The sequence below is a fragment of the Pseudorasbora parva genome, chromosome 15 (genome assembly GCF_024679245.1).
Source record: "Pseudorasbora parva isolate DD20220531a chromosome 15, ASM2467924v1, whole genome shotgun sequence".
Classification (NCBI taxonomy): domain Eukaryota; kingdom Metazoa; phylum Chordata; class Actinopteri; order Cypriniformes; family Gobionidae; genus Pseudorasbora; species Pseudorasbora parva.
The window spans coordinates 42,338,400-42,357,568 of record NC_090186.1 but is presented as its reverse complement, the minus strand read 5'-3'; the positions used below and the strand labels follow the sequence as shown (position 1 = coordinate 42,357,568).

Sequence of the window (19,169 nt, the reverse complement as noted above, 5' to 3'; positions counted from 1 at the left end):
ACAGCACACCCACAGGCCAAGAGATGGAAAGCATTTTTTCACACATTTGACAATATTAAATATCTCAATATTTGCTCTGAAACAGCTTTAAAAAGTAAGTCTTCTTTACATTCTTCATCATTTCAACCAAACGGCAACTGCAAATTAGATTCAGCTACACTTTACGCATATGTGATGCTGTCTGTGACACACACACACACACACACACACACACACACACACACACACACACACACACACACACACACACACACACACACACACACACACACACACACACACACACACACACACACACACACACACTTGTGTGGATAGAAAACCACTTACAAAGACAGCTCTAGAAAAGACAAAAACACACAAAATTATGCCAAAATGCCATTTTGTGGAATATCCTCACAAGCACAGTCTTAAATGAGTTAAAGTCTTAGTAAAGAGTACTCTAAGAATTGTGAACATTAAGAGTTGTGAGACATGGGATGTGTGCAGATCTGCATCATGCTCATATGGTCTTAAAGGGACAGCAGCCTAATAAACCTGTTCCTCTCTGTCATCAAAGCCACAATATGTAATTTTTTGCCACTAGAGTTTGCATATTCAAAACAAAGGCGTATATTAAAGACGCCTAGCCTAGAAATCACGACGCACCCTAGCGGCAGCAAATCTAATTTGCTGCAAGTGTCGTCTAGCAACTCTCAATACACGACTGAGCTGTAAAAACCAAACTTTGGTCAAGCCAATCACATCGTGTATAGAGTCGGTGGGCGGGGCCATAATGACGACGGCCGAGTTGCGTTTGCTTGCTTCTAGTAAACACAGAAACTGGCGAACGGCGGTCTTTCGAATCAGCTTTGACCGCGACTCTGGAAGACTTGGAAGACTTGGAGTTAAGCTTTTCTCTGAGTAAAGAACAAAGAACGGCACTGAAGTCATTCTTAAGAAGGGACGATGTGTTCGAGTTTTGCCGACCGGATACGGTGAATGTTTAATCTGTCAGCGAGCTCTGTTTCACCTTCGTTGCTCTAGTTGGTTGTAGCGCTATCCTATCGCGTGCAGAGGGAGTTTGAAAGACAACCGTTTATCCGCGCCTCAGATTGAGCTGTCAATGGTGAGTTTACAGACCAAACATCTGGATGTGGGTCTGGTTTGTCAGGCTAGATGACGCCTGGATTTCATGAAGCTTTTATTCTGCCGCAGACGAGCACTTCCGCTTTTTCCGGTCACGTGCATGCAGTGTGGTTTTATCATATTAGATACACTGTGTGTGTTGAAAGCTATGTTATAATGCTACCCTGTGCATTCGCTATGAGACACACTGCAGTGAGCTAGATTGTTATTAGGCATAGTAAAACCAAGCTGCAACCTCCCTCAGTTTCTGTTGAAGCCAGTACGGAAGTGACTTAAACTGCAATTCATTGACTGGCCACTAGAGACAGGCTCCAGAAGGAGCAGAATCTCATTGAGCCCCATGTTAAAATGCCCAACTTTAAAGCAGAAAAAAACATGTTTACCGCCTGGTACAAATTGTGTATTTGGACTATACGGCTACCTTTGCCCTTCATGACAACTGTGAGGGTGTGCTTTTTTTTAGAACTTATTCATTTACATTATGTAAAGCCTTAAAGTTCTGCATAATTGAGGGCGTGGCCACTTTGAGTGACAGGTGGATTGCTGTTTGTCGGCTGTCTGTTAGTCATCACGTCACCTCAGCTCCGCCCACATCCCGACTCTTTGGCCATTTTCTGTTATCCGGGCGTGACACGCTGCCGAGATGTCACTGAAGGCGACACATGATCCATGTCCTGGTTAAAATTGGATTCTCTGGATTTAAACATTCTTGGAAATATTTGGGATAATGTAAGTACACAAGTAACAATGTTCTAGTCGTTTTTGGAAATTTGAATCCAAAAATCGTAAATGTTATACCTTGTACATATTACATGTTATACATATTAAATGAGTTAAATGAAGTCTTAAATCAACATAAGATCTGTGTCAGCTCTTACAGTGACAGCAGCCTAATAAACCTGCTGCTGTCCATCATTAATGAAATTTAAAGAACAAAATACAAAGTGAAAATCACTCACTGCTCTTGACTGAATAATATTTGTAGCTTTAATAAGGATACATTTCATTTATGTATCTTCTCATACAGAGAAGACAGTGAAATGTTTGTGCACTTTATTCAATTTCTGTATCCTACCTGTTAGACCTACCTTAAAGCTCTGTTAGATTAGATACAAGGTTAGATGGGTCAAAAAAAATAAAAAAGAAATAAAAACTTTTTGCATGTTAACAGGGCAAGTAAAAATCTGAACTGGTCTGACTGGGGCAATAAAAAGAAAATAGAGCACTGATATATTGAAGTGCAGGTAAATGTGACATTTATTACAATGGATTTATGTGAAGAATGTTTCAAGTTCACATTTTTAAAGCCTATTAAATGTTAAAATGTATAGCTTTTCATTATATTGTAATGTTAAATAACTATGATTAATAGCTAAAATGAAAAAACGAAAAGAAAACGAGTATCAGTATTGATATCAATACTGGACTTCCTTTATTATCTCTTCAAATATTTAAAAAAGCTTTGTTTTCTACATTAATTTGGAGTTCAAATGTGAAATTAAAAATATATTAAAAACTTTTAAAGGTCATGATTAATTACAGAAAAATGTTTGATTAATTTGTTAATGTTTTTGATCAATTAATAAGAACCAACATAGATGAACAACAGAATATAACATAACATTAATAAATGCTATAAAAATTGCTGTTTATTGTTACTGCAAAATATTATAACACAATAAATACAGTACTTTTAAATTAAACTTTTTGATAAGAATATTTTTTCAAAATAATTTAAAAACAAAAAAAAAAATGAAAATCTAGCTAAAAAAACGTACAAATGAACACAAGGCAGTATAATTTCTAATCATTTTCATTTATATGCACCATATGAGAATTTATAATAACAAAAAGGTTTATCATAATCAAAAGTGAACACAAACCTTTCTAAAGTGATGAATTTTGAATGATATTCTTCGTTGCTATTTTTGATGCATCTCTTAATGTTCTTATAAACACACATCACATCATCATCACTCACTGAAAATAAAGAGGCAGGATCCTGCAATGCAGCCGCAGCGCTGTAGCCCTGGCCTTTCCTTTCACCGTTTCCAAAAAGGGGTCAAGTGACATTTCTCTGCCAGTTAAAGAGAAAAATGTGTCCAGAAATGCAGCGGAGCATCGCATTCATTAAGCTCAGCTTCACATGAACATCATTACGAGGGGAATGCTGATCTGCTACCCGTGACGTGAGACTCAAGACCATCTGAAGACTTCTTCACGCTGCCCAGACAAACCTTTTAAACAACTGAGCACGGAAAATGAAGCGTTTGTCAGGTCATGGAATGTTTGAACATTCCGTTTGGATTCTATAACACACCATCCTGAATTGATCAAAAACTGTTGCTGTGGCAATGAGGCAAACGTCTGTTCTAACGCCATAGAAACCAAAGTGTGCGGGGGAGCAACTGGCGGAACAGGAGAAAAATGACCAAACGTTAGCTAACCTGCAGCAGATTAAGTTGCTGTGGTTGGTGGGAAAAATGGCTGATTACTGAACAGAAGGAGAAAAAGACAGAATTTACTTATAGTATGATGCTCAAAAAAAAAAAAAAAACTCAAGAGGAAATTTAACTTAGTCACTATAAGTAACCTACATTTTTCTACACTGTAATTTTTTTTTGTTGGTTTAACTTAAAAAAGTAAGTAACCTGGTTGCCTTCAAATTTTGAGTTTATTGAAATTAAAAATGTGAGTTGATACAATGAAGGAAATGTGTTTAATAAATAGAAACTCAAAATATTATTGTATCTAAACCACATAAAAAATGTGATAAATCATGAAAATAGCACTATTTGGCATGTGTCACTGCGTCATCAGAAATAAAACACACACAATTACCCAATATGCTTACAAAACGTTTAAATAATATTATATTATAATAAAGGTTGTGGAATCTCAAAAAAAAAATCATTTTACTAACTCAAAATTTTAATTTCAATGAACTCAAAATTAAGGCAACCAGGTAAGTTTTTTTCTAAATAATTTTTACAGTGTATATGGAAAAGGTTTGTAATGTGTTGTGTAATGTTAATTTTATTTTTATTCAGATCTTTATTAAAATAAACAATATGAAATTTGGAGTACATTATATAATCCAGTTTATTTTCCCCCAAATTCCGTTTTATTTCATTTCATTTTAAATTTACTGGATTTCTTTTCATTGACATATTTTAGACTCCATGGTTAAATACAATTTTAGTAATCAAAGAGCATATGATTTGACAACAATTTATTCAAAGTTTAACAAAAATTACATGGTTAGTACCGAGATGCATTGCTGCTACATACATATCTTTTTTTCCCCACTCAATTATTATAACATAGAAATTAAGTCGTTTTAACAATATAGTTTCTCTTAACTCTTAGAAATCTAATCTGCCGCGAGTGTAGTCTACACTCAAAAAAATGATACGTTGGATTTACTTAACTTTTTATGTCAACTGGTTCCACATAACTGGGTTATGTTGAATTTAATTATCATTGTTTATTTCAGTAAACGTAAGATTTTTTTTTTTTTTTTTTACGTAAGAATATTTCAATGCCATTTAGTTGAGTCAGGATTAATATTCTTAATTTTGTCCAAAACTATTAAGTTCAATTATTCTAAAATGAATATCAAACAAAAACCATAACAAGTAATCCAGTGTAATTACAAATTTACAGATGTTATCAAACAAGAAAACCTTTTACCAAATCTTATTGGCTAGCCAGAAGATAGTTTTTTTATATATCCATGGCATGCCCCGTAGTTGTTTATTATTATTATTATTATTATTATTATTATTATTATTAAAACAGCTTTAATTGTTATTAGCAGGTCCTCACCCTGAGCACATGCTCTACATTTCACCACAAAGATAACCTCCAAAAACACTAACATAACACACTAAAAACAACATTAAACATTAAAAAGTCTCTCCATTTTCTCACCTCCCTAGAAAATAGCATAAAATAGCACTTTATTTAAACATTTACTCTCCGAATTCAGCCCCTTTGCAAAGCATGATGGGAAGTAAAAGTCCTGTTTGATTGGGCTACTGGACTGAAACATGTTATTAGAAAATAAAAAACATCAAGTTATGTCAAAGAGTAACGGTTTTAAGTCAATATAACATGAATCAGTTACATTTGAACCAGAAACCTGATATAATGGTGTTAAATCAAGATGAGTTACTCAACAGCATCATAAAATCATTTTTTTGAGTGACTCTCCATTGACTTCTGAGCTGGAAAACCATACTCTGGTCGGGCCAATCACATTGTGTATAGAGTCAGTGGGCGGGGCTTAACAAAATGAAGGCAGAGTTGTGGAGGTTCGGCGTGCTACTTGTGAACAAAGAAGCTGGCGAACGGCGGTCGTCCGACTCGGCTTTGGCCTCTGGAAAACTTGGAGTTAAGCTTTTCTCTAAAAAAAGAACAACGTATGGCACTGGAGTCATTCTTAAGAAGGAAAGATGTGTTCAGAGTTTTGTGAAAGTTGAATCTGTCAGCGAGCTCTGCTTCACCTTCGTTGCTCTGGTTGGTGTAGCGCTATCCTATCGCGTGCAGAGGGAGTTAGAAAGACAACCGTTTATCCGCCCCTCAGATTGAGCTGTCTATGGTGAGTTTACAGACCAAACATCTTGATGTGGATCTGGCTTGTCAAGCTAAGATATTAATATTTTTAACAACATCTTTTCTCGTAATAACAAGATATTATTATTTATTTTTTTACATCTTTTCCCGTAATAATAAGATATTAATATTTAATGAAATCTTTTCTTGTAATAACATTATATTTTTTAACTAAATATTTTCCCATACTAACGAGATATTTTTAATGACATCTCCCGTAATAACGAGATATTAGGATGTTAAACAACATATTTTCTCCAAATAAGGACGTGTTGTACAGTGATGAGTGCAAAATATCCATCAACCACGAGAATGATTTAGCCTTTGCCTTTATCACACTTCCACGTTTGAAAAGCAGAAGCAAGCTCAGTGTAAAATATCTCCCGCTGTCTGTCTCAATGGCAGTGTTCATAGCTCAGGATTGTTGTGATTTATTGATGTCCAGTGTCTTCATCTAAAACAAAATTTAAACCTAAACCAAAGTTAATGTGCATATTTTGTACATTTTGTCCTTATTAGGAGAAAATGATGTTTTAAAGAAGAACAAAAATGTAGTTTTAATGACCTAACATATCATTATTACAAGAAAAGATGTTGTTAAAACGATCTCGTTATTACGACATAACTGGGTGGAAAAAATGATATGTATGTGGAAATAATGAGCCACTGTAGTTCAAAACATTTTTTTTCTCAAATTCCGTTTTATTTTTTTACCAAAATCTGTGTGTTTTGTTTTAAATATTCTGGATTCCATTGTAATGGTTTAATACAATTCTAATAAATCAAAAAAATCATGTCTAAATAATTTAATTCATAAAAACAGCACATTTTTGAAACAATTGATTGACACTCAATGCTTGCAACATCACCGTGTGCAGGATTAACACATAAGACCTGTAATTCAAAGCGTACATGTGAAGCAAAGGTCCCATAATCCAACATGAACACACGAAGATCTCACTCAGGGCTTTCACATCTAAATGATGCGAGTTTGAGTAGGTTAATTACGTTAATCATTGTGTACCGCATTTTCAGAGCCTTCATAATTGTTATTAATGATCAAGTCTTTTATAGATCAAGCATGACACGGTCTGTGTGTATTGCATCTTTAAGCGTCGCAATGTGACTGAGCTGAATCCATAGGTGAAGAAAAAGATTTTGGATTTACTTTGAAACTATTTTCACTCAGAAATGGCAAGTAACACATTGTGTCAATGTAGAAAAATTGACATAGTACTTCATTTGTTATTCAATTTGATTCATTTACATTTAATCATTTAGCAGACGCTTTTATCCAAAGCGACTTACAAAAAAGGGGAGAGCAATAGAAGCAACGAAACAAACAAGGCCAACAACCTGTAAGAGCTGTAAGAACTCTCAGTTAATTAGCACAGTACACATTTTTTTTTTATTTGTATTTTTTTTTATAGCCACCTACAACAAAAACTCACGTATGCAAAATACCGAACACTGAATTTTGATAGCCATGATAACAACCCATTAGGACTAAGGCTGTTGCCCCAACTGTTGTCGTTAATGCAGATTCAGTGGCCCAATGGGTTGGTTTTGTATTCTAGCTAAACGCGCAGCAATAGCCATCTACAACAAAAACTCACGTACGCAATATACAGAACACTGGATTCTGATAGTTATGATAACTATGTAACACACCTGGCTGAAGGCACAAATCCGGATGAGAGACGTAGATATGATCCAGGAGTGTGCGCTTTTGGTCGTTGCTGTGGTGATCAGTAAGTGCTATTCTGTATTGGTCAAGTGCAAATGGAAAAGATGTGTCTTAAGATGTTTTTTAAAAATGGCTACAGACTCGGCAGCACGAATTGAGATCGGCAGGTCATTCCACCAGGTGGGAACGGTCCAGGAAAATGTCCGTGAGAGCGATTTCATGCCTCTTTGGGATGGAACCACGAGGCGCCGCTCACTCGCAGAGTGCAAGCTTCTGGAGGGTGTGTAGGTCTGAACAAGTGAGTTTAGGTATATTGGTGCAGAGCCAGTGGTTGTTTTGTAGGCGAGAACTAGTGCCTTGAATGTGATGCGAGCAGCCATTGGCAACCAGTGCAGTCTGATGAAGAGAGGCGTAACATGCGCTCTCTTCGGCTCATTAAAGACCACTCTCGCCGCTGCATTCTGGATCAGCTGCAAGGGTTTGATAGTGCATGCTGGAAGCCCAGCCAGAAGAGCATTACAATAGTCCAGTCTGGAGAGAACAAGAGCTTGAACCAGGAGTTGTGCAGCCTGTTCTGATAGGAAGGGTCTAATCTTTCTAATGTTGTATAAAGCAAATCTGCAGGACGGGCTGTTGCAGTAATGTGGTCAGTGAAGTTTAACTGGTCATCAATCACAACTAGGGCTGGGACAACGCGTCGACGTCATCGATGACGTCGACGCAAAAAATACGTCGACGCAAAATATGCGCGTCGATTCGTCAGATTCAAAATAAAGATGGCGGCGCCGGAGAGTAGCAACCATAGATGTACATAATAAAGTATATTATGTAATTAAGTATATTATTTATTATGTATATCTATGGTAGCAACACGAGTGGCTCCTCAGACTTTCAGAAGTGCAAGGCTTGCGGGTTGGCCACAGTCTATGCGGGTTGGCGCGCGTTGCGCACGGAGTATCACAGGCATGCGCGTCTGTGTTAAGAGCACCTGCTCCAGGCGTGCACGCGTTTTGTTGTCACGGCTACATAAACAAATTTCTGCACACAGGAAGACAGATGTTTTGGTAATATTTGATGTATTTTAATCACAAAAACAAACGTTTGCATCAAGTGAAAGCATCGGACACATTGGCTACGTTACCTACATAATAAGCTGTTTTAAATTTAAAATGTTTAATGTCTAATCGCGCTGATGTGACCGAGGGTATCCATCCTCTAAGTGAGCAGTTTCATCCCAGGACTATTCCGGTTTTAAACGGAATATTGGCGCCCATAATGCACTCTACATGTAACTTTTTTCACTGTCATGCCGCGGATGCGCGTGGCGTTTCTGTTGCGGGTCAGCCACGGGGCTGCGTGGCGTTTTCTCTGCCTTTGCACACTAGAAGCGTGTCTGACGCGGCGCTGCTGCTGCTATTGATGCGGAGGGAAGCCCTATTCCTAATGTTAAACAGAAATAGCCTACTGATACAGCAAAGAAAACGTCGGGAGTAGCCACATATCTATGGTATTGACGGCAAATACTAGGCTACAGAATATTTCGTTCTGTATTGACAGTTGCAATATTTCAAAATCGATAATTGACGTTTTTTATTATTACAATTAGGCCTATATCTGCATTTATGTAAACCTACAGACTTTCAAACATGAAAATGTAATTTAATAATATGTATTCGTGTCAAAATTATATATAAACATCTTTTCCTATTCTATTTTGCCTGGAGACGCTCCCAACACACGTGAAAAATAGGCGCTCTTCTATTTCTAGCATGCACGCGTTTTCCGCGCGTCACAGGCAGTGTGCAAACTCCAACCTATTAACATGGGAGCCGAAACAAAAACGGACACGCCACGCAGCCGAGACGCTCACGCTTGCAGTGTGTCCCCAGATTTGATTAACCAACTTGTTGATATTTAATCGATGGGCATAGCCTATAGGCTGAGTTGCATACATAGAAAATATAATATATATCGTATAATATGTTTCTTTGTTGTTGGTTAATACTTATTTATTTGTGTGTGTGTGTGTGTGTGTGTGTGTGTGTGTGTGTGTGTGTACTTTATGTTTTGAAGGTTTTATTGAATGCATTGTATAGTCTTACTTTGGAATTTTAAGAGCAATAAACATATATTGCAATGTTAAGGAATTCGTTTTTTCATTCAGAAAATTAAATCAACATGTATAAATTGCTATTAGGCAATTAATGGGGAGATAATCGATAATCGAATCGAATCGTAACCGAATCGGACAGGAAAAATTAATCGTTAGATTAATCGATGCATCGAAAAAATAATCGCTAGATTAATCGTTTAAAAAATAATAGTTTATCCCAGCCCTAATCACAACTTCAAGGTTCCTGGCTGTCCTGATTCAGGGAAATATGATTCAATTCCAAATTATTCTCTGCAGCTTTAGTTCTGTGTTAATTAAATATCATGGTATTTTTGTGGACATGCTTTTTTGAAAATCAAACTGATTTAAGCTCAAAACTGTGTTTGTTGTGATACAAAGTCCAAAATTAATCTTTTCTATGTCCTGCAAACTGCTTTTTTAAAGTGAGTCACCAATGCTAGTAACGCCATAAGGATTACCAACATAATAAAATGAAATTGTAAGAACAATATTGTGTCTCTGACTAAAATCCATGAATGATTCAAATTCAAATCCACAGACCTATCACAGAGGATTTAAGGGTCTTCATTACTTCTACCTCAGTGAACAAAAATATCATATTTTTAGGTTTATCAGGTTTATTAATCAGGTATATTACAGGTAATCTATTGGAGACAAAAATTCTCATCTGCATTGAAAAAAGTGCATTTTGAGCACTCGATGCATCACAACAGATGAGCAGCCGATATCTAACAGGTCTTTATTCTTCTTATATCAGGTCTGTCTGATGACATGCAGACACTCAGTATGATCGGTCTGTTCATGAGTCTTACCGACTGATCCTGGAACGGCGGCTGTACATGAAACAAAGCTCTGCATTTTACTTAGCAGAGTCAGCAGGATCCAGATGAAGAGCAGTGCATTTGATGCCACAGACAGCCCATCACATGATGACATGAGAAATTGCATTATTAATATATGCAACATTAGCATAAGACAAGCATCGCCCCGGGCATTTAATATCCAATCCACAGAGGAAACACCTTCACAATTCCTCCACAACATCAAAAGAGCATCTATAATCACCTGCGTTCGCTCTGAGCGTCCAGAACAAGGCATGGGAGATCTATCACAAGACGTCAGTGAATCAAAAATGCCAGGCAAATGTCAGGGGAGCTCATATAAGGTCTTTTCTCTGACCTTCACTCTACACTAATATAACGCTTTAACATCATACGCAGACACAAACACACCACCATCAACTTATGCAGACACACACACACCTCTCAAAGAAATGTCACTCTAGTGATGTCAACGAATCTCTCAGTTGCTGTTTAACATCATTCCCTCGGGACATTTGGACCTTTTTTTTTTTTTTTCATTAAAAAGTGTAGGGTATCTGAGTGGTCCAAGACCCTGGGACTTTTTTGTCGTATTTGAACCATGAATACACAAAAAAGATTGACTGGATTAGAGGGGTTTTGTGGTTGAAATTTTAAAAAGTAACAAATCCTTCCCTCACGGGTCAATTTGACCCCCTTAGGAGTGAATGGAATGCAAGGAATGCTTCATAGAAAAACCTAAAAATGCTCAAAATTCAAGCTAAAATATTACCAAAAAAGTTACTTTATAACGTATATATGTGTATATTTATGCACCCTGAATAAACTGATTTCTCACTCATATATATTAAGTATTCTGTCCGTTTTATCACCAAATTCAAATCATAAATGACGTTTTGATGACAAATTCAAATTGACCAAATTCTTCCAAATATCTATAAAATGTAGGAAAGAAAGACAAATGATGATGCACTAGCACTGTCGCTGCTGCTCAGACTCCTCTGAGTCTTTCTCCTGATGTCTCCTCAGCAGAAAACACACACATGCAGCTCGCGCCGTCCTCTGTCATGTGACCTGGAGGGGTTTCCCCGCACATGCACTAAACGCAGACATTCGTAATTTCATTTTCCCAAGGTCTGCTTGGAATCATTACAGACATCTTCGGAGACAAATATTCACACCACCTGAGCCAGCAGCACCATGTAAATTGCATATGTGAACTCGCCATGAAAATCTATAATCTGCATGCCAGAACTGACAGCAAATAAAGCAAACAACGGGTTACCCAGAGCAGAGTGTTGTGCATGAGATGGTCTAAATAAAAGACAATCAATCAGTGACTGCAACCTACAGCACAAAGCCTACATCTAGAGCTCCATCCAGAATGTTCCATTACTGTTAACCATCGCCACTGCAGTTTAATGGAGTCATTACGCTCAAATGATGACAGACAGGTGTGTTAGACTAGCTGAGGGCAAAACGGCCACACACACTCACACAACAGTCTTAATGCAGTTCAAGTCCCATTGAAGTGACTTGAAATGCGCAAAATTGCGTTGACGTAATTTCCACTGAAATAGAAAGACAGGGCGGGACATATCGAACAGCTCCTCCCCTTTTTTTAAATAGCCAATAGTGTTTAATTTATATCACAGCTCAGCCAGAGCCGTTGTGCTTGGTAAAGCCACGGTTTCATTCACATTCAAACGGGTCTGATACGTTTTCTGGTCTGCGGCGACTCTATCACATGATCCGCTCTGTGCTATCGTTACTCTGGACCAGAGCTGCGGTGGTTCACTGACACTAACGTGAAACCAGACTTCATTCACCCCAATGGAAAGCATTACACTGTCTGATCGTTCCCTATCCCCTATATAGTGCACTGTCTGATCGTTCCCTATCCCCTATATAGTGCACTGTCTGATCGTTCCCTATCCCCTATATAGTGCACTGTCTGATCGTTCCCTATCCCCTATATAGTGCATTGTCTGATCGTTCCCTATCCCCTATATAGTGCACTGTCTGATCTTTCGCTGTCCCCTATATAGGGCACTGTCTGATCGTTCCCTATCCCCTATATAGTGCACTGTCTGATCGTTCCCTATCCCCTATATAGTGCACTGTCTGATCGCTCCCTATCCCCTATATAGTGCACTGTCTAATCGTTCCCTATCCCTTATATAGTGCAATGTCTGATCGTTCCCTATCCCCTATATAGTGCACTGTCTGATCGTTCCCTATCCCCTATATAGTGCACTGTCTGATCGTTCCCTATCCCCTATATAGTGCAATGTCTGATCGTTCCCTATCCCCTATCTAGTGCAATGTCTGATCGTTCCCTATCCCCTATATAGTGCACTGTCTGATCGTTCCCTATCCCCTATATAGTGCACTGTCTGATCGTTCCCTATCCCCTATATAGTGCACTGTCTGATCGTTCCCTATCCCCTATATAGTGCACTGTCTGATCGTTCCCTATCCCCTATATAGTGCAATGTCTGATCGTTCCCTATCCCCTATCTAGTGCAATGTCTGATCGTTCCCTATCCCCTATATAGTGCACTGTCTGATCGTTCCCTATCCCCTATATAGTGCACTGTCTGATCGTTCCCTATCCCCTATATAGTGCACTGTCTGATCGTTCCCTATCCCCTATATAGTGCAATGTCTGATCGTTCCCTATCCCCTATATAGTGCACTGTCTGATCGTTCCCTATCCCCTATATAGTGCACTGTCTGGTCGTTCTCTATCCTCTATATAGTGCACTGTCTGATCGTTCCCTATCCCCTATATAGTGCACTGTCTGATCGTTCCCTATCCCCTATATAGTGCACTGTCTGATCGTTCCCTATCCCCTATATAGTGCAATGTCTGATCGTTCCCTATCCCCTATATAGTGCACTGTCTGATCGTCCCCTATCCCCTATATAGTGCACTGTCTGATCATTCCCTATCCCCTATATAGTGCACTGTCTGATCGTTCCCTATCCCCTATATAGTGCACTGTCTGATCGTTCCCTATCCCCTATATAGTGCACTGTCTGATCGTTCCCTATCCCCTATATAGTGCACTGTCTGATCGTTCCCTATCCCCTATATAGTGCACTGTCTGTTCGTTCCCTATCCCCTATATAGTGCACTGTCTGTTCGTTCCCTATCCCCTATCTAGTGCACTGTCTGATCATTCCCTATATAGTGCACTGTCTGATCGTTCCCGTTCTGATCGATGTGGGGGTGGGGCTTCAGATTCTAGAGAGTATTTGATTGGACAGAAAATCTGATGTGATGTGATCGAAATGTTGAACGAGTCAGTGCACGAGATTAAAAGCAAGCAAAAAAGTTTAGATGGCATAGAAAAAAGGCTGTTAGAATTTTACGTCATCTTACCTGAGCATTTGAATGTATGAATATTTTCATAATATCATGAGCCGACTGGAATGAAGATAACCGTAATTAAATTAAACTATACCTGTCCTCTCTGCATGCAGCAGATATTCTCTAGATCTGTAGGCATTATTGTCCGACTCCGGTTTGAACTGAACACCATTCGTTTCTGGCATGTTCTATTGTTGCTGTTCGAGCTATTAAAGCTCCGCCCCCTTCTTGAAAGAACAGACAGGGAGTTGCAGCTCATTTGCATTTAAAGGCACACACAAAAACAGTGTGTTTTTGCTCATCCCAAAATCGTTGCAATTTAAACAGGCTATAAAACATGATCCGTGGGGTATTTTAAGCTAAAGCTTCCTATACACACTCTGGGGGCATACCATGTCCCCTTTAAACATTGAGATAAGAGTATACAAGACATAGAAGATGTACTTTTGTTTTATTTCTTAAAACTCTAAAGCTGCGCTTCTCAAAACAAACACGGCTCCACACTTCTTTTACTGAACCTATGGGAGACATTAGGAAGCTAATGAAGACTTTTATGATTCCAAACAAGATTACTAAGAGCAAACAGCTCACATTCTGCAGCAAACTACATCTCCATACAGATTCACCATTCATAGAACTCCCACATAAACTGTATGCGCTCAGCATTCAGCATAGCTCCTCAGAAAACAGATTTAGGTTGCATCCTAAATACACTTCTGAAGAGTTGATTTCATAAGAGATCATCAATTTATTCATTAGATCTCTGAACACTCAAAGTTCCTTCCCATTCTCTGGCTGACTGCATTAAACAAAACAACTAATTAGCAATTCACATTGGACATGTTAAAATGAAATTAAACTACCATCTTGAGACGGATATGTGAGGGTCTGCTCTCATACGGCATACTAATATAACGGCTCATCCGACCGGCAGCTCTCAGTCAGTCATAAAAGCTCATTTATGTTATAAAACATAGCATGTTTTAACTTCAAACCAGGTGTATGTCAACTCTACTCACTCCACATTATTCTTTTGACTGTGAAAATACTTTTTGTCTGATGCCACAACTACTTCTTTTGAACTCCTTCCTCCAACCGCAGACTATAAAACACCCAATTCCAGATCAATAAAACAGACCCCACAAGTTCTTGATTCACTCAGAAATGGATCACATTATGGAAAGAAAACATGGGTAGGTGATGCAAAATAAAATACAGTAAACAATTACTGTACAATACGACAGCTACACATCCGCTGAATTTAACTAAAGCAATGTCATTTTGAACATTTTGTGGAGCACAAATAGATGGATGGATGGATGGATGGATGGATGGATGGATGGATGGATGGATGGATGGATGGATGGATGGATGGATGAATAATGTTTAATACATCATGTATGAGAATCACTGCAACAGGCTGCCTGACCACTGGCTGTGTCTCAAAACCCAGTGAACTGCATTATAGACGCAAAGTCATAAATCTATATGATGGGCAAAATGTTGCTGACTTGGAAGCGTATATGATGTTGACCAAAAATGCTACACACACACACACACACACACACACACACACACACACGATGCCTACAGCTGCTGCTGACTTGGAAAACGTCTCTGATTATGCTCAAAAATGCTCCACACTTCTGATGTCCAACTCGTCAATGGTGTTCATGCCAAAAATGCTGCTGATTTGCAACATATTCCCCCGATGAAGCACCAAACCCTTGCTATGAACTGCCGAGGACGATGACCAAAACGCCACATGCATGCTGGCCAGAAAGGCTAGTGTTTATCTCCAGATACGCTGCACGCGCGGTTAGAGCGCATCAGTCGGTTTGAGACGCGTCCAGCGCGCGCGGCTGTTAAACGCGTTGATTTACATACACAAACGCACTCACGTACCGTGAAGCCGCGCTGCCGCTCCGGAGGAAGATGTGCTCGGGAGGAAGATCCAGGAGGATGGAGGAGAAGAGCGCGTGTGTGAGATGAAATCAGTGGACACACACACACACACATACATACATACACAGAATGGCATCATGTGCTGCGCTCACTGCGCATGTCAGCGCCGCACCGACCATCCACCGGCAGAGCATCGTTCACGGGACCTGCTCACTGTCACTGAGGGTCTGTGGGGAATATAAAACACGGAACTTTTCTTTTCTTTTTTTCTTTTTTTCTTATAACTTTCCAACTACTGTTCAGTAAAGCATTACATAATAGTCTAATATAAAATGGTAATGATGAAATCTATCTTTTATATTGGGGATCCATGGGTGTATATACATACTTTTTTTCTCAGGCATATGCTTAATTTGATACTAATTTTTAAGTTTAAAATATTGTTTTATATTGCATGATGTTCTTGTCTTAATTGTATTACTTTTGCTTGGTTCCCTTTGATATTTTATTATTAGTGCTTGAATTGTATTGTATGAGGATTTTTTGTTTGGTATATTGTGCAGCACTTTGGTCAGCATTTATGTTGTTTTAAAGGGCTATATAAATAAACCTGACCTTGATCTTGACCTTGTATAAAAGGTAAAAACCTGTTCTATACTATTAAATATTAATAGTCTATTTTGTCATTTAATTTAATTAAAAAAAACCTGTACTTTACCTTACCCCTTTACTTTGTTCTCTTAAATGAGGGAATGAGAACAATTAGGAATAAATAAAAACAGTCTACTGTAATAGCCTACAACAGATTACACCAGAAGGTAAATCAATGGTTGATAATACATGTATTGTATAAATTGATTATAACCTAATTTAAAATATTTAAGAAATGGCTTACAGGCACAAAAATATTAACAACAACAAAAAGCTAAATATTTTCAATCATTTTCAAAAGTTTGTAAATTAAACAAATGAAAGAATTCAGTTTAAGATTTATACAAAATGTTTTACTAAGCTCTGTAGTTTTTTAACTCAATTTACTGTAATTTTGCTTATCCCGGCACCATTTATTTATTTATTCCATTTATTTTTGAGTGTGTCTGAATTTAGCCTTTTAACATTAAAGTGTTCAAGGGCAAGCATCTGTACACCACATTTCCATAAATATATATTAGGAGAATGGCCAGGTATATTTTGGAAGAAAAACAGAAAGCAGAAAAAGTGTTTGTCAGCAAATGTGCTAGGCATACAGAAAAAAGATAAAGAGCCACCAAATGCAGGGATTTTGTGAGATCTAAAAATCAAATAAAAAAAATTAAACCTTGTGTCCCATCCGGAAAAGAGCAATTCAACAGAAGATGGTGGTTTAGAGGTCTTTAGAGGCCTACGTCTCTAAACCGGCTTGGTCAAGAGTGAACTATGGCACCAGTGCAATGCAAAGAAGAAATACATGCTAAACATTAAACTCTATTTTAGTGAGTAGCAAACATGACCATGAAGTAAACCATCACAGACACGCTCAGATTGACTTTGAGTGGGCCTCTGCAGTTCAGACCTTTAAGGCAAATGTGTTCGTATTTCATGAGAATGTGCTGATTGCTTCAAACTGAAAACCTGCCAGAATTATCGAACACCACATAGCAGAGCAGCTATCATTAATTAAAGAGCACAACACAACTCAAAGAACATTATTCGTCAGCATGTTCACCGGGGACGCTGTCCTCTGAGCTCAGATGTGCAGCCTTATCACACTTTTCCTTTAAGTCCAAGAACCATTTAACACACTGCAAATGAACCCAGTACAAATCTGACCAACCCAAACATCAGCACATCCTTTTTAGTGCCTGCTGTTGTGATGGTGATTATAAAGAGACAGTGTGAGGATGGCAAGGCTTTGCAGGTCTGCTCATATTTACACACTGCCATCTACTGTTCACATAGCCTCATCACACATCAACGTTAGCAACTGAGAAAACTGATGGCATTCACATGGGGAGCGGTGCAGTTACATGCTTAGAGTTAGCAGTACATACTCAAAAAATAAGCACGTTTTAAGAATTAATAGTAATGTTTTAATTAAGCTTAAGATTTATACAGAATGTTTTATTAAGCTTTAGTTTTTATATTACTCATTTAAAATTCTTGATTCATAATATGTAAGGATTATTCAATTCAATTTGATGGAATTTTACTTTTGATTGAAAAATGTAGCTCTCGGAAAAAGCTTAAATTGCTTTAATTTCGAGTATAAAATCTAAGTCACCATATCAAACACCTATTGTCTCCTCTGCCCTAAAGACTTTTATCATTTCTAATTTTATATCCAGCAAATGTGATGTCTTAATTCAGCTGAATAATAAACATGATGAATTCGGTCTAATTTTAACAGTAATTGTTAACAGGTTGTCAGAGTTTTTCTTTTTGATAAATGAACACCATCGTGTGCTCTCTGCGGGATCAGAGCTTCATAAATAATGAAAATCAGAGCAAAGGCAAACAGTGCGCAGGATGAAGCAGAAATAATTGAATAGAAAACATGTTCCACCGAGAGACGGCGGCTGAATTAGCAGTTATGTTGTCAGTAAGATACATTGATATAATCATTTGCATCAGAGGAGGGCAAATAAGTAAATAATACTGAGAGCAAAAAGCGGGAAAAGTGAGAAGATAAAAATAGCTCATGTTATGACTAAAACTGAACTTATAAATAAATCACCTGTCCATAACTTAACAAAAAGTATGAATAACAAGTTGCAAAATGTGCCTTTTACACCATGCATACGCTATTATATTTATATTTATTTAAAGAGAAAGTAAACATTGATACCAAACCAATCAGCATGCATTCGTTGATACACAGAGTCAGCGTTGAATACTGCCGATTCGACTGACATTTTAACATAAAATCTGTGTAATAATTTCAGTGCCGTGGTGAAATCACACAGGTGCAGCTGATTCTATATATAGCACTATGATCACAGCACAGGGTCAATGATTGGCTTCTTGTGGGTTGCCATGGTGATGTGCACTGATGTGCACTGCTCCGCTTCTCCTGCAGATGGCAGCAGCGCCTCGCGGTTTATGTGTGTCAGGCACATCTGGACAAAGCACAGAGGTTGGACAATGAAACTGAAACACTGGTCAAATTAATGTTGGAGGTTTCACGGCCTGCATGGTGGCCTGTCTTCACTGACTTTATATTCTAGAGCAGAGTGTGGAGGTTGAATTATCAGATTAATAGCACGGATGTGCATAAAATATGTGCAATCCACACAACATAATGGGAGACATATCAGAGTTCAAAAGAGGACAGATTGTTGGTTCTTGTCTCACCGGCTCATCTGTGACCAGGGCAGCACGTCTTTGTGGTGTATCGAGAGCAAATATATCCAGGTTAAAGGGTTAGTTCACCCAAAAAAATTAAAATTCTGTCATTAATTCCTCATGTGGTTGGACACCCGTCAGACCTCCGCTCATCTTCACACACAGAGGAAGATATTAGTG

At 38.1% G+C, this 19,169-nt stretch overlaps 1 protein-coding gene across 3 annotated transcripts in view; it reads right to left on the bottom strand.

The window, feature by feature from the left end:
- fut8b (fucosyltransferase 8b (alpha (1,6) fucosyltransferase)) overlaps positions 1–15,802 on the bottom strand; it is a 126,087-nt gene extending 110,285 nt beyond the window's left edge. For 2 of the 3 annotated variants that reach the window (XM_067418221.1, XM_067418222.1), the window contains exon 1: positions 15,669–15,802. The gene's annotated coding sequence lies outside the window, so the exon portion shown is untranslated. The remainder of the gene's footprint in view (positions 1–15,668) is intronic. The other variant, XM_067418223.1, reaches the window with a different exon arrangement.
- Between the last annotated feature and the right edge of the window lie 3,367 nt (positions 15,803–19,169).